General features: G+C 40.5%; 1 non-coding gene across 1 annotated transcript; it reads left to right on the plus strand.

The window, feature by feature from the left end:
• Positions 1-2466: 2466 nt before the first annotated feature.
• Positions 2467-2541, plus strand: Trnal-caa (transfer RNA leucine (anticodon CAA)). Its single transcript has one exon. It is a non-coding gene; the product is annotated as a tRNA-Leu (tRNA).
• The last annotated feature ends 11152 nt before the right edge of the window (positions 2542-13693 follow it).

Consider the following 13693-nt stretch of genomic DNA (forward strand, 5'->3'; position numbering starts at 1 on the left):
TTGGAAGGAAGGAGACGAGGTACTGGCAGAAGTAAAGCTGTGGGTACCGGGCGTGAGTCGTGCTTCGGTAGCTCAGTTGGTAGAGCACTTGCCCGCGAAAGGCAAAGGTCCCGAGTTCAAGTCTCGGTCGGGCACACAGTTTTAATCTGCCAGGAAGTTTCATATCAGCGCACACTCCGCTGCAGAGTGAAAATCTCATTCTGGAAACATCCCCCAGGCTGTGGCTAAGCCATGTCTCCGCAATATCCTTTCTTTCAGGAGTGCTAGTTCTGCATGGTTCGCAGGAGAGCTTCTGTAAAGTTTGGAAGGTAGGAGACGAGGTACTGGCAGAAGTAAAGCTGTGGGTACCGGGCGTGAGTCGTGCTTCGGTAGCTCAGTTGGTAGAGCACTTGCCCGCGAAAGGCAAAGGTCCCGAGTTCGAGTCTCGGTCGGGCACACAGTTTTAATCTGCCAGGAAGTTTCATATCAGCGCACACTCCGCTGCAGAGTGAAAATCTCATTCTGGAAACATCCCCCAGGCTGTGGCTAAGCCATGTCTCCGCAATATCCTTTCTTTCAGGAGTGCTAGTTCTGCATGGTTCGCAGGAGAGCTTCTGTAAAGTTTGGAAGGTAGGAGACGAGGTACTGGCAGAAGTAAAGCTGTGGGTACCGGGCGTGAGTCGTGCTTCGGTAGCTCAGTTGGTAGAGCACTTGCCCGCGAAAAGGCAAAGGTCCCGAGTTGGAGTCTCGGTCGGGCACACAGTTTTAATCTGCCAGGAAGTTTCATATCAGCGCACAATCCGCTGCAGAGTGAAAATCTCATTCTGGAAACATCCCCCAGGCTGTGGCTAAGCCATGTCTCCGCAATATCCTTTCTTTCAGGAGTGCTAGTTCTGCATGGTTCGCAGAGCTTCTGTAAAGTTTGGAAGGTAGGAGACGAGGTACTGGCAGAAGTAAAGCTGTGGGTACCGGGCGTGAGTCGTGCTTTGGTAGCTCAGTTGGTAGAGCAATTGCCCGCGAAAGGCAAAGGTCCCGAGTTCGAGTCTCGGTCGGGCACACAGTTTTAATCTGCCAGGAAGTTTCATATCAGCGCACACTCCGCTGCAGAGTGAAAATCTCATTCTGGAAACATCCCCCAGGCTGTGGCTAAGCCATGTCTCCACAATATCCTTTCTTTCAGGAGTGCTAGTTCTGCATGGTTCGCAGGAGAGCTTCTGTAACGTTTGGAAGGTAGGAGACGAGGTACTGGCAGAAGTAAAGCTGTGGGTACCGGGCATGGGTCGTGCTTCGGTAGCTCAGTTGGTAGAGCACTTGCCCGCGAAAGGCAAAGGTCCCGAGTTCGAGTCTCGGTCGGGCACACAGTTTTAATCTGCCAGGAAGTTTCATATCAGCGCACACTCCGCTGCAGAGTGAAAATCTCATTCTGGAAACATCCCCCAGGCTGTGGCTAAGCCATGTCTCCGCAATATCCTTTCTTTCAGGAGTGCTAGTTCTGCATGGTTCGCAGGAGAGCTTCTGTAAAGTTTGGAAGGAAGGAGACGAGGTACTGGCAGAAGTAAAGCTGTGGGTACCGGGCGTGAGTCGTGCTTCGGTAGCTCAGTTGGTAGAGCACTTGCCCGCGAAAGGCAAAGGTCCCGAGTTCAAGTCTCGGTCGGGCACACAGTTTTAATCTGCCAGGAAGTTTCATATCAGCGCACACTCCGCTGCAGAGTGAAAATCTCATTCTGGAAACATCCCCCAGGCTGTGGCTAAGCCATGTCTCCGCAATATCCTTTCTTTCAGGAGTGCTAGTTCTGCATGGTTCGCAGGAGAGCTTCTGTAAAGTTTGGAAGGTAGGAGACGAGGTACTGGCAGAAGTAAAGCTGTGGGTACCGGGCGTGAGTCGTGCTTCGGTAGCTCAGTTGGTAGAGCACTTGCCCGCGAAAGGCAAAGGTCCCGAGTTCGAGTCTCGGTCGGGCACACAGTTTTAATCTGCCAGGAAGTTTCATATCAGCGCACACTCCGCTGCAGAGTGAAAATCTCATTCTGGAAACATCCCCCAGGCTGTGGCTAAGCCATGTCTCCGCAATATCCTTTCTTTCAGGAGTGCTAGTTCTGCATGGTTCGCAGGAGAGCTTCTGTAAAGTTTGGAAGGTAGGAGACGAGGTACTGGCAGAAGTAAAGCTGTGGGTACCGGGCGTGAGTCGTGCTTCGGTAGCTCAGTTGGTAGAGCACTTGCCCGCGAAAGGCAAAGGTCCCGAGTTCGAGTCTCGGTCGGGCACACAGTTTTAATCTGCCAGGAAGTTTCATATCAGCGCACACTCCGCTGCAGAGTGAAAATCTCATTCTGGAAACATCCCCCAGGCTGTGGCTAAGCCATGTCTCCGCAATATCCTTTCTTTCAGGTGTGCTAGTTCTGCATGGTTCGCAGGAGAGCTTCTGTAAAGTTTGGAAGGTAGGAGACGAGGTACTGGCAGAAGTAAAGCTGTGGGTACCGGGTGTGAGTCGTGCTTCGGTAGCTCAGTTGGTAGAGCACTTGCCCGCAAAAGGCAAAGGTCCCGAGTTCGAGTCTCGGTCGGGCACACAGTTTTAATCTGCCAGGAAGTTTCAGGTGAAATACCCTCAGACTTCAAGAAGAATATAGTAATTCCAATCCCAAAGAAAGCAGGTGTTGACAGATGTCAAAATTACCAAACAATCAGTTTAATAAGCCACAGCTGCAAAATACTAACACGAATTCTTTACAGACGAATGGAAAAACTAGTAGAAGTCGACCTCGGGGAAGATCAGTTTGGATTCCGTAGAAATACTGGAACACGTGAGGCAATACTGACCTTACGACTTATCTTAGAAGAAAGATTAAGGAAAGGCAAACCTACGTTTCTAGCATTTGTAGACTTAGAGAAAGCTTTTGACAATGTTGACTGGAATACTCTCTTTCAAATTCTAAAGGTGGCAGGGGTAAAATACAGGGAGCGAAAGGCTATTTACAATTTGTACAGAAACCAGATGGCAGTTATAAGAGTCGAGGGACATGAAAGGGAAGCAGCGGTTGGGAAGGGAGTAAGACAGGGTTGTAGCCTCTCCCCGATGTTATTCAATCTGTATATTGAGCAAGCAGTAAAGAAAACAAAAGAAAAATTCGGAGTAGGCATTAAAATCCATGGAGAAGAAATAAAAACTTTGAGGTTCGCCGATGACATTGTAATTCTGTCAGAGACAGCAAAGGACTTGGAAGAGCAGTTGAACGGAATGGATGGTGTCTTGAAGGGAGGATATAAGATGAACATCAACAAAAGCAAAACGAGGATAATGGAATGTAGTCAAATTAAATCAGGTGATGCTGAGGGAATTAGATTAGGAAATGAGACACTTAAAGTTGTAAAGGAGTTTTGCTATTTGGGGAGCAAAATAACTGATGATGGTCGAAGTAGAGAGGATATAAAATGTAGACTGGCAATGGCAAGGAAAGTGTTTCTGAAGAAGAGAAATTTGTTAACATCGAGTATAGATTTAAGTGTCAGGAAGTCATTTCTGAAAGTATTTGTATGGAGTGTAGCCATGTATGGAAGTGAAACATGGACGGTAAATAGTTTGGACAAGAAGAGAATAGAAGCTTTCGAAATGTGGTGCTACAGAATAATGCTGAAGATTAGATGGGTAGATCACATAACTAATGAGGAAGTATTGAATAGGATTGGGGAGAAGAGAAGTTTGTGGCACAACTTGACCAGAAGAAGGGATCGGTTGGTAGGACATGTTCTGAGGCATCAAGGGATCACCAATTTAGTATTGGAGGGCATCGTGGAGAGAAAAAATCGTAGGGGGAGACCAAGAGATGAATACACTAAGCAGATTCAGAAGGATGTAGGTTGCAGTAGGTACTGGGAGATGAAGAAGCTTGCACAGGATAGAGTAGCATGGAGAGCTGCATCAAACCAGTCTCAGGACTGAAGACCACAACAACAACAAAAAGGTAATAAACATGTAATACAACTACTGCAATACTTATTTACAATGAACACATTACTGCACTGAAATGGTGCAGAAGTTAGATTATACTTACACACACACACACACACACACACACACACACACACACACACATACACACACACACAAATTTTCAATGAACACATTACTGCACTGAAATTGTGCAGAAGTTATGTTGTACTTATATACAAATCAGTTGGTTTTACTAGGAAATTCATCAATGGAGTAGAAGGAGTTGGCCACCAATAAATCCTTTAGGCTTCTCTTAAACTGAATTTCATTGGTTGTTAAGCTTTTTATGGCTGCTGGCAAGTTATTGAAAATGTGTGTTCCTGAATAACGCACACCTTTTTGTACAAGACTAAGTGACTTTAAATCCTTGTGAAGATTATTCTTATTTCTAGTATTGATTCCATGAATTGAGCTGTTGGTTTGAAAAAGTGATATATTTTTAATGACAAATTTCATTAAGGAATAAAGATATTGGGAAGCAGTCGTTAGTATCCCTAGTTCCCTAAACAGGCTTCTGCAGGATGTTCTTGAGTTCACACCACATATAACTCTTACTGCACGTTTTTGTGCCCAGAAAACTTTAGCTTGGCTTGATGAATTACCCCAGAAAATAATCCCATATGACATTATGGAATGAAAGTAAGCATAGTATGCCAGCTTTTTCATTTTTATATCCCCTATGTCTGACAAAATTCGCATTGCTAACAGAGATTTGTTAAGACGCTTCAGCAGTTCTGTGGTGTGCTCCTCCCAGTTGAATTTATTATCAAGCTGTAATCCCAAGAATTTAACACTGTCCACTTCTATCTTCTTGTCATCGTATGTTAGACATATACTCTTGGGACACCCCTTACAAGTTCTGAACTGCATGTAATGTGTTTTTTCAAAGTTTAGTGACAAAGAATTGGCTAGGAACCAGTGATTAATGTCCACAAATATTTTATTGGCTGATCTTTCTAAGACTACACTTGATTTGCTATTTATTGCAATGTTTGTATCATCGGCAAACAAAACAAACTTGGCATCTGGTAATGTTACTGATGAAAGGTCATTGATATACACAAGAAAAAGTAAGGGCCCCAAAATGGAACCTTGTGGGACCCCACATGTAATTAGTTCCCAGTTGGATGATGCCTGATAGCTTGATACATGTCTCTTTCCTAATAACACCCTTTGTTTCCTGCCAGAGATATAAGATTTGAACCATTTTGCAGCATTTCCTGTTACACTATAATATTCTCGTTTACTTAAAAGGATATTGTGATTTACACAGTCAAATGCCTTTGACAGATCACAAAATATACCAGCTGCCTGCAATTTTTTGTCTAATGAATTAAGCACATTTTCACTGTAAGTGTAGATAGCCTTCTCAATATCAGAACCTTTTAGAAATCCAAACTGTGACTTTGACAGTATGTTATTTGAGATAAGATGGTTATAAAGACGACTGTAGATTACTTTTTCGAAAATTTTTGAGAATGCTGGCAACAGTGAAATTGGACGGAAATTTGATGCTATTTCTTTATCTCCCTTCTTAAACAGTGGCTTAACTTCAGCATATTTCAGCCATTCAGGAAATATTCCACTGATAAACGACTGGTTACACAGATAGCTTAATATGTTACTTAGCTCAGAATCACATTCTTTAATTAACTTTGTTGATATTTCATCATACCCACTAGATGTTTTTGATTTTAAAGATTTTATGATGGACATTATTTCTAATGGGGTAGTGAGGGTCAAATTCATATTATGGAAGTTACTTGAAATGTCTGGTCTAAGGTAATCCATAGCAGCATCTACTGAACCTGACAACCCCATCTTTTCAGTAACAGTTATAAAATGTTTGTTAAAAAGTTCTGCAACACTATACACATCTGTCACCAATGTATCATTTACTCTTAATGCTATTTGTTCCTCTTCATGTCTGGTTCTACCAGTCTCCTCCTTCACTATATCCCATATTGTCTTTATTTTGTTATCTGATATGACTATCTTTTCCTTGTAATATATTTGCTTTGACATCCGTATTACAGTCTTTAATATTTTGCAGTATTTCTTATAATGTGCTATAGCATCAACATTGGAAATGTTTCGGATAAGGTGAACATCAACAAAAGCAAAACAGGGATAATGGAATGTTGCTGAACTAAATCAGGTGATGCAGAGGAAATTAGATTAGGAAATTAAACACTTAGAGTAGTAGATGAGTTTTGATAATTGAGCAGCAAAATAACTGATGGTTGAGGCAGAGAGGCATGTAGAACTGCAATGGTAAGGAAAGCATTTCTGAAGAAAAGAGATTTGTTAACATCAAGTATAGATTTAAGTGTCAAGAATTCTTTCCTGAAAGTATTTGTATGGAGTGTTGCCATGTACAGAAGTGAAACATGGATAAATGGTTTAGACAAGAAGAAAATAAAAGTTTTTGAAAGCTAGGGCTACGGAAGAATTAAGCCGATTAGATGGGTAGATCATGTAACTAATGAGGAGGTAGTGAGTAGAACTGGGGAGAAGAGAAATTTGAGGCAGAAGGTGACTAGAATAAGGAATCAGTTGGTAGGACACATTCTGAGACATCAATGGAACACCAGTTTAGTACTGAAGGGAATTGTAGGGGGCAAAAATCATAGAGAGAGACCAAGAGATGAATACAGTAAGCAGATCAGATGGATGTAGGCTGCAGTTGTTACTCAGAGATGAGGAGGCTTGCGCAGGATAGAGTAGCACGGAGAGCTGCATCAAAAAAATCATTGGATTGAAAACAACAACAACCTGGTCTGTCATAAATATAAATGGGTCACTTAAATTAATTGTATTGTGACAGTGAATTAAGCTCTGAATGCATTATTATGAATGAGAGAACTGAAGGCATTTGATGCAGTGAAGCAGCACATTGTTCCTGAGTAAGGAAAAGTACAAGAAACACACATCTACTGGGAATGTCATATCAGTGATTTTATCTATGTCTAGTAAGCTGTAAAGGACCAATTCTAGAAGAAGGGCCAAGTTAGTTGTATACATTACAATGACATGCCTGTAATAGAGTCAAAACATCAGGGATTTCCATCATAAGATACTCTGCCATTTCATGACTAGGTACACAAACATATGACTGTGCATTACAGTGATATACAAGAGGACTTCAGAAAGTAAATTACACATGTTGTCCCACACTAAGACCATTTCACCTCAAGTGTGGCACATTGTCAGAAGAGAATATTTTCCCTTGTCCTCAAAACAGGGGGCTTTCATTTTAACCTTCCCAGATCAATCCTTGTTCCATTCCCAAGGAAAGAAGCAATAATTATGAAAGCTATGATAGGATAAATACCTCTTCATGTGTCTACTGGTTGTACTGACATTTCCCTTGGCCAAACACTCTGTCTGATAACTGTGTCATTAATAATTTCCTGAAAGTTAATCATGTATCAGTAGATAACTTTCACTGACAATGATCTGTCGCAATGCCAAAATATTTTTTGATTTCTAAAATTCTACCTTCTTAAACATCCTGCAAGCAATCAGATATTAACAATTTTATTTTTATTATTACCTGTAATCCTTTCAAAATCACATATGTTGGAACCAATCAGGGCGGAACATGACCACTCGAATACGAGATGCTGTTTATTAGATGGTTCATTTGGATTGTATGAAGCAGATGCATTTACCAAAAAACCATCCTTAATTCCAACAGATCGTCCTTTGCCCCCAGCAATGATACCAACCAAGGGCTCAGTTTTTATGAAAAATAGACACTGTAAATGAAAAAGAACAATTTAGTAGATAATGAAACTGAAATATCAGTTTCAATCTATATATCAGTAGTCAATTTCAGGAAATAAAATACACAGGTCAACCAACAGCTGTTATAGAGCTAAAAATTATTTGAATCAGTTACAGTGCTAATTATGATGGAATAGATTTGTGATTAATTTTTAGACTTGCAGAGGAAGAAAGACAGCTAATAATTATTGTCACAGGGAACAGCACCAAAAAGAAGAACGTGTAGGCAAATTACTCACAGCTGGAAAGTGATGTCTTAAATGGGCAAATCCAATAAGACAGTGTACAGAAAGAATGTAACTATATTGCTGTTAAGTCACAATAAATGATTAAATTACATGAAGGAAACTACACTTGAGACAGTTATCAGTTCTGTGACAGCATCATTTACTGTTAATGTGTGTATGTTTTGCCTAAAGTAGTATTTAATGTATCTAACAAGGATGAAAGAAAACAGAATTTTTTTATGATAATCTTTATTATTCTGTAACTGCTTACAGTAAATTGTACATAGTAATAGGAGCTAAAAAAACATAATATCTTTGAAGTCATAAATGAAAGCTGAAGACTGGGCTATAGTCAGTTTATTTAACTAGCTTCATCTGTCTACATGAGTTGTTGCTGGAGCATGTTCACCAAATCACCAATACTAAAGCTCTGTAACAAAAACTCTGTTTTTAAAGGGAAAATATGCGAGTCTTTATGAAAACAAAAGTTATTCAACAAATTTTGTCATCAACATAATATGAAAAAATGATTTCTAGTGGAAAGAAGATGCTGCATGGCGAAGCAAAAAAGTATGTCCATTTGCCAAGTTCAAGCCACATGGGAACAACACAAGACTCCTTTTGGCAAACTGCAATTAAATTACAGAGACTGTGGGACCACACAATGTTGATCTTAACTATTCCCAGAAAAATCAGCACCTGTAATTACTCCAGAAAGGACAATTGATACAAATATTGGCATTGTATAGAAATATTTGTAGAACATTTGTCATTGTGCTTTCAGTTTGTGTAAGGAATGCTTAAAACACTTAATTTATTGGTAAACAATGGAACATTAACACTGTAAGTGCTCAATATGAAACATATTTCAGCTATAAGTAATTCGTAAGGAGTTTATTATCTACTGATATGCCATAGATGTAGTGTTACACTACGATTAAAATTACTTTGTGACTGCCAGATAGTAGTGGTAGAAAATAGAGGTGCCAGTTCATACACAACATATCATGTGCTCATGTGATTGATGGTTGTGCATGTACCAAAAGAGAAACAATTTGTCTACTTCCCCATTGCTGTCAACATCTTTGTAGGTAGTGGGTGGGGAGAGCAGTAGAGGGAGCTGCTGCTGGTGTAGCAACAGTGATGTGCTAAGACACAATAATCACATTTCATACATAAGTAATGGCAAAATAAGAAAAGCAGTCAGGCACACACACCACAAAGTAACAAAGAGAAAATTGTAAGGGGTGAACCCAACTGAATTTCTGGTAACACACTATACCACTAACTGAAGTATGCCAATTATATTTGAAACAGTTCCACTATTTTCCATGTATTCACTAGATTTGTTGTCATAATTTAATGAAATAATAAGTTGTTCTGCAATAATTTCCACTACACATTCATTATCCCATGCTTTCATCATTATTTTCCTCAAGTATCTTATGACATTATGTCAATCTGATGATGAAGTTCTGTTCGTAGCATCCTTCGTCAGTCTTTCCGCTTCTGGCAGAGTACATTTTTTGTTGTTCCTCATCACATAATCCATAACCTGAGCCCATGCAAGTTCGCCGTAATTGACATGGCAGGGATTTGATAGCAGTCTGAGGACCCTATGGGCATATTCTTTTGACAGCTCATCTACAACATACAGAGGTAACAGTGATTTCTTCTGAGCCACAAGATGCAGTAATTCACCCTTTCTACAGCCGTCTGCATGGGAAATTTTGATAACGTCTGTTTTCTGGAAGTTATTAATGGTGCCTCATCAAGCGTAGATGAATGACACAAGGTGTTGTCCGTAACTATTACTGAATGTCTTCTCAAGTTTTTCAAGGTTCTTTGATATCAACAGCTACATAATAGTTCATAGATTCCAGTTCTGTATGCCTTTAGCTGAGACAAATCTCCATCACATTTCTGTATATACATAGATCATCATCTAAAACCAAGGAATAATGATTTACATAAATTCTCAGTTTTTACGAGCATTTTTACGTTAGTACAAGTATTACCCTAAAATGAGAGCTATTCAAAAATTGTTTTAAAAAGACTGTGCTTGAGTATATGATGGGCCACGATTTTCTCAATGTGCAAGCCATCTGTTGCTCCAGACTGGGCTCATTGCGTATGAGAACAATGTACAGATGAAACTTCCTGGCAGATTAAAACTAAGTCCTGGACGGAGACTCTGAATTGGGACCTTTGCCTTTTGTGAGCAATTGCTCTACCAACTGAGCTACCCAAGCACGACTAATGACTTGTCCTGACAATTTCACTTCTGCCAGTACCTCGTCTCCCACCTTCCGTACTTCACAGAAGTTCTCCCACAAAACGTGCAGCACTAGGACTTGAAGAAGGAAGGATATTGCAGAGATATGGCTTAGCCACAGCCTGGAGGATGTTTCCAGAATTAAGTTTTCACTCTGCAGTGGAATGTGTGCTGATGTAAAGCTTCCTGGGAGATTAAAACTGTGTTCTGGACCAAGACTGAAACTCAGGACCTTCGCCTTTAACAGGCAATTGCTCTACTGACTGAGCTACCCAAGCACACTTGTGACTCATCTTCACAATTTCACTTCCACCAGTACTCTGTCCCTTACCTTTCAAACTTCACAGAAGTTTCATAGCACTGCACACTCCACGACAGAGTAAAAACTTCATTCTGGAAACATCCCCTAGGCTGTGGCTAAGCCATATCTCCACAATATCCTTCCTTGCAGAAGTTCTAGCCCTATAAGTTTCATGGGAGAACTTCTGTTAAGTTTAGTGCTGCCTAACATTGTAAATTTCCTGAATTATTTCAAAAGATGCATTTTGAAATTTAACACCTGATATCACGATTTTTTTTTCTTTTTTTTTATAAGGTTAATTATACTTACTGTTATCATTATTTCAAAATTTGTAATCTATGGAAGAACTCACTTAAGTATGAAAAATACACTACTGGCCATTAAAATTGCTACACCACAAAGATGATGTGCTACAGATGCGAAATTTAATCGACAGGAAGATGATGCTGTGATATGCAAATCATTAGCTTTTCAGAACATTCACACAAGGTTGGCACTGGTGGTGACACCTGCAACCTGCTGACATGAGGAACGTTTCCAACCAATTTCTCATACACAAACAGCAGTTGACCAGTTTGCCTGGTGAAACGTTGTTGTGATGCCTCGTGTAAGGAAGAGAAATGCATACCATCATGTTTCTGACTTTGATAAAGGTCAGATTGTAGCCTATCGTGATTGTGGTTTATCATATTGTGACATTGCTGCTCAAGTTGGTTGAGATCCAATGACTGTTAGCAGAATATGGAATCGGTGGGTTCAGGAGGGTAATACGGAACACCATGCTGGATCCCAGTGGCCTCGTATCACTTGCAGTCAAGATGGCAGGCATCTTATCTGCATGGCTGTAATGGATCGTGCAGCCACGTCTTGATCCCTGAGTCAATGATGGGGTCGTTTACAAGATAACAACCATCTGCACGAACAGTTCGATGATGTTTGTAGCAGCAAGGACTATCAGCTCGGAGACTATGGCTGCGGTTACCCTTGACACTGCATAACAGGCAGGAGCATCTGTGATGGTGTACTCAATGATGAACCTGGGTACACGAATGGCAAAATGTCATTTTTTCGGATGAATCCAGGTTCAGTTTACAGCATCATGGTGGTCACATCCGTGTTTGGCGACATATCGGTGAATGCACATTGGAAGCATGTATTCATCATTGCCATACTGGCATATCACCTGGCATGATGGAATGGGGTGCCACTGGTTACGTGTCTCGGTCACCTCTTGTTCGCATTGAGGGCACTTTGAACAGTGGACGTTACATTTCAGATGTGTTATGACCTGTGGCTCTACCCTTCATTCGATCCCTCTGAAACCCTACATTTAAGCAGGATAATGAATGACCGTATGTTGCAGGTCGTGTACGGACGTTTCTGAATACAGAAAATGTATGACTGCTGCCTTGGCCAGCACATTCTCCAGATCTCTCACCAATTGAAAACATCTGGTTAATGGTGGCCGAGCAACTGACTTGTGACAATATGCCAGTAACCACCCTTGATGAACTGTTGTATCGTGTTGAAGCTTCATGGGCAGCTGTACCTGTACACGCTATCCAAGCTCTGTGTGACTCAATGCCCAGGCATATCAAAGCCGTTATTACGGCCAGAGGTGGTTGTTCTGGGTACTGATTTCTCAGGATCTATGCACCCAAATTGCGTGAAAATTTAATCACATGTCAGTTCTAGTATAATATATTTGTCCAATGAATACCTGTTTATCATCTGCATTTCTTCTTGGTGTAGCAATTTTAATGGCCAGAAGTGTAAATCTTGAGCCTTGGTCTTTTCTTTTTTAGTGTGTATTTCTCTTGAAGATACCTCAAATACATATGTGCTATCAATGCTTTAAATAATGCAGAAATGGTCAGTTCACTAGGACTGATATTCTTCTAAGCACCCGGTCTCCAAAGTGTTAATTGTTTGACCACGTAAGTAACAGTAGTGAGACATGGCTCCCCTTCTACATTTAAAAACAATTTTGGTTTGCTGGTTGCATTTCATGCACAATAACATATGAACTAATGTCCCCTGAATGTAAAGCGATCACATTTTTTTCCTGAAAGCTCTCTGAATTCAATGATGTATGTTTCTTAGTTTCAAACCATCATAAAAACTATGATCACTAAAGGCAAGCTACATTGTGAGACTATAAGTTGCAAAAGAATTCGAGCTTTTAACCAAATAATTTATTTGTGATTGTGTGATAAAGATTATGAATCTGACATTTTTCATTCCAATATTTTTGTGCAGAAACTAAAGCTTTTAGAAAAGACTTACTTCAGCAGCTGATATAGTTTGCCTTATTTCCATAAAAACAATTTTATAGTGTTGTAAAGAAAAAAATCACTGCATATTTGGTAGTCGTTCCCCTCTTCTCCCTCCCTTTGGTCTGCCATGGTTGCTGCCCTACTGGCTTCCATGGGTTGCCTCTCCTGCAAAGACTTGTGTCTCCAGAGCAGGCAACAGATCAGGCATATGGAGCCTGAGAAACAGCTATGACTGGCTGTGTCCTGACCCCTAGCAGCCAATTCACTGTAACATCAATCAGAATGTAGTTTTAATCCATGTAGTGATTTTAATCTTCCCAAAATCATCTGTTTTTCTTTATGAGGAAGGAATTAACAGTTCCAAAAGCTAGAATAATTTTATGATACTTCTATGTGTGCCAACTGACAGTACTTGAAATTTCTCCTGGTGAATGTAAGTACATCTACATAAAAACTCCTCGAGGAGAGTGCCTCATACCACTATAAATTATTCCTATCCCTGTTCCATTTGCAAAAGGTGCAAGGGAGAAACAACTGTCTATATGCTTCCATATGAGGCACAATTTACCCTGCCTTTGTGCTCCTTACATGAAAAGTACATTGGCAGGAGAAGATTTGTTCTGCATTAACCACAAATTCTGGTTCTCTCAATTTTCTCATTACTGATCTGTGTAATGAGAGTCATCTCCCCTCTAAGGATTCCCATTTGAGTTCTTGAAGCAAATCCACAATATTCACTAGCTAATCAGACCTGCTATTAACAGGTCTAGTAGCATACTTCTGAATGACTTCAATGTCCCCCTTTAATATGAGCTGTGGAGAAACCAAACCCTCATGCAGTACTCAAGAATAGCTTGCACTA

This window comes from Schistocerca nitens, chromosome 1 (genome assembly GCF_023898315.1).
Source record: "Schistocerca nitens isolate TAMUIC-IGC-003100 chromosome 1, iqSchNite1.1, whole genome shotgun sequence".
Lineage (NCBI taxonomy): Eukaryota > Metazoa > Arthropoda > Insecta > Orthoptera > Acrididae > Schistocerca > Schistocerca nitens.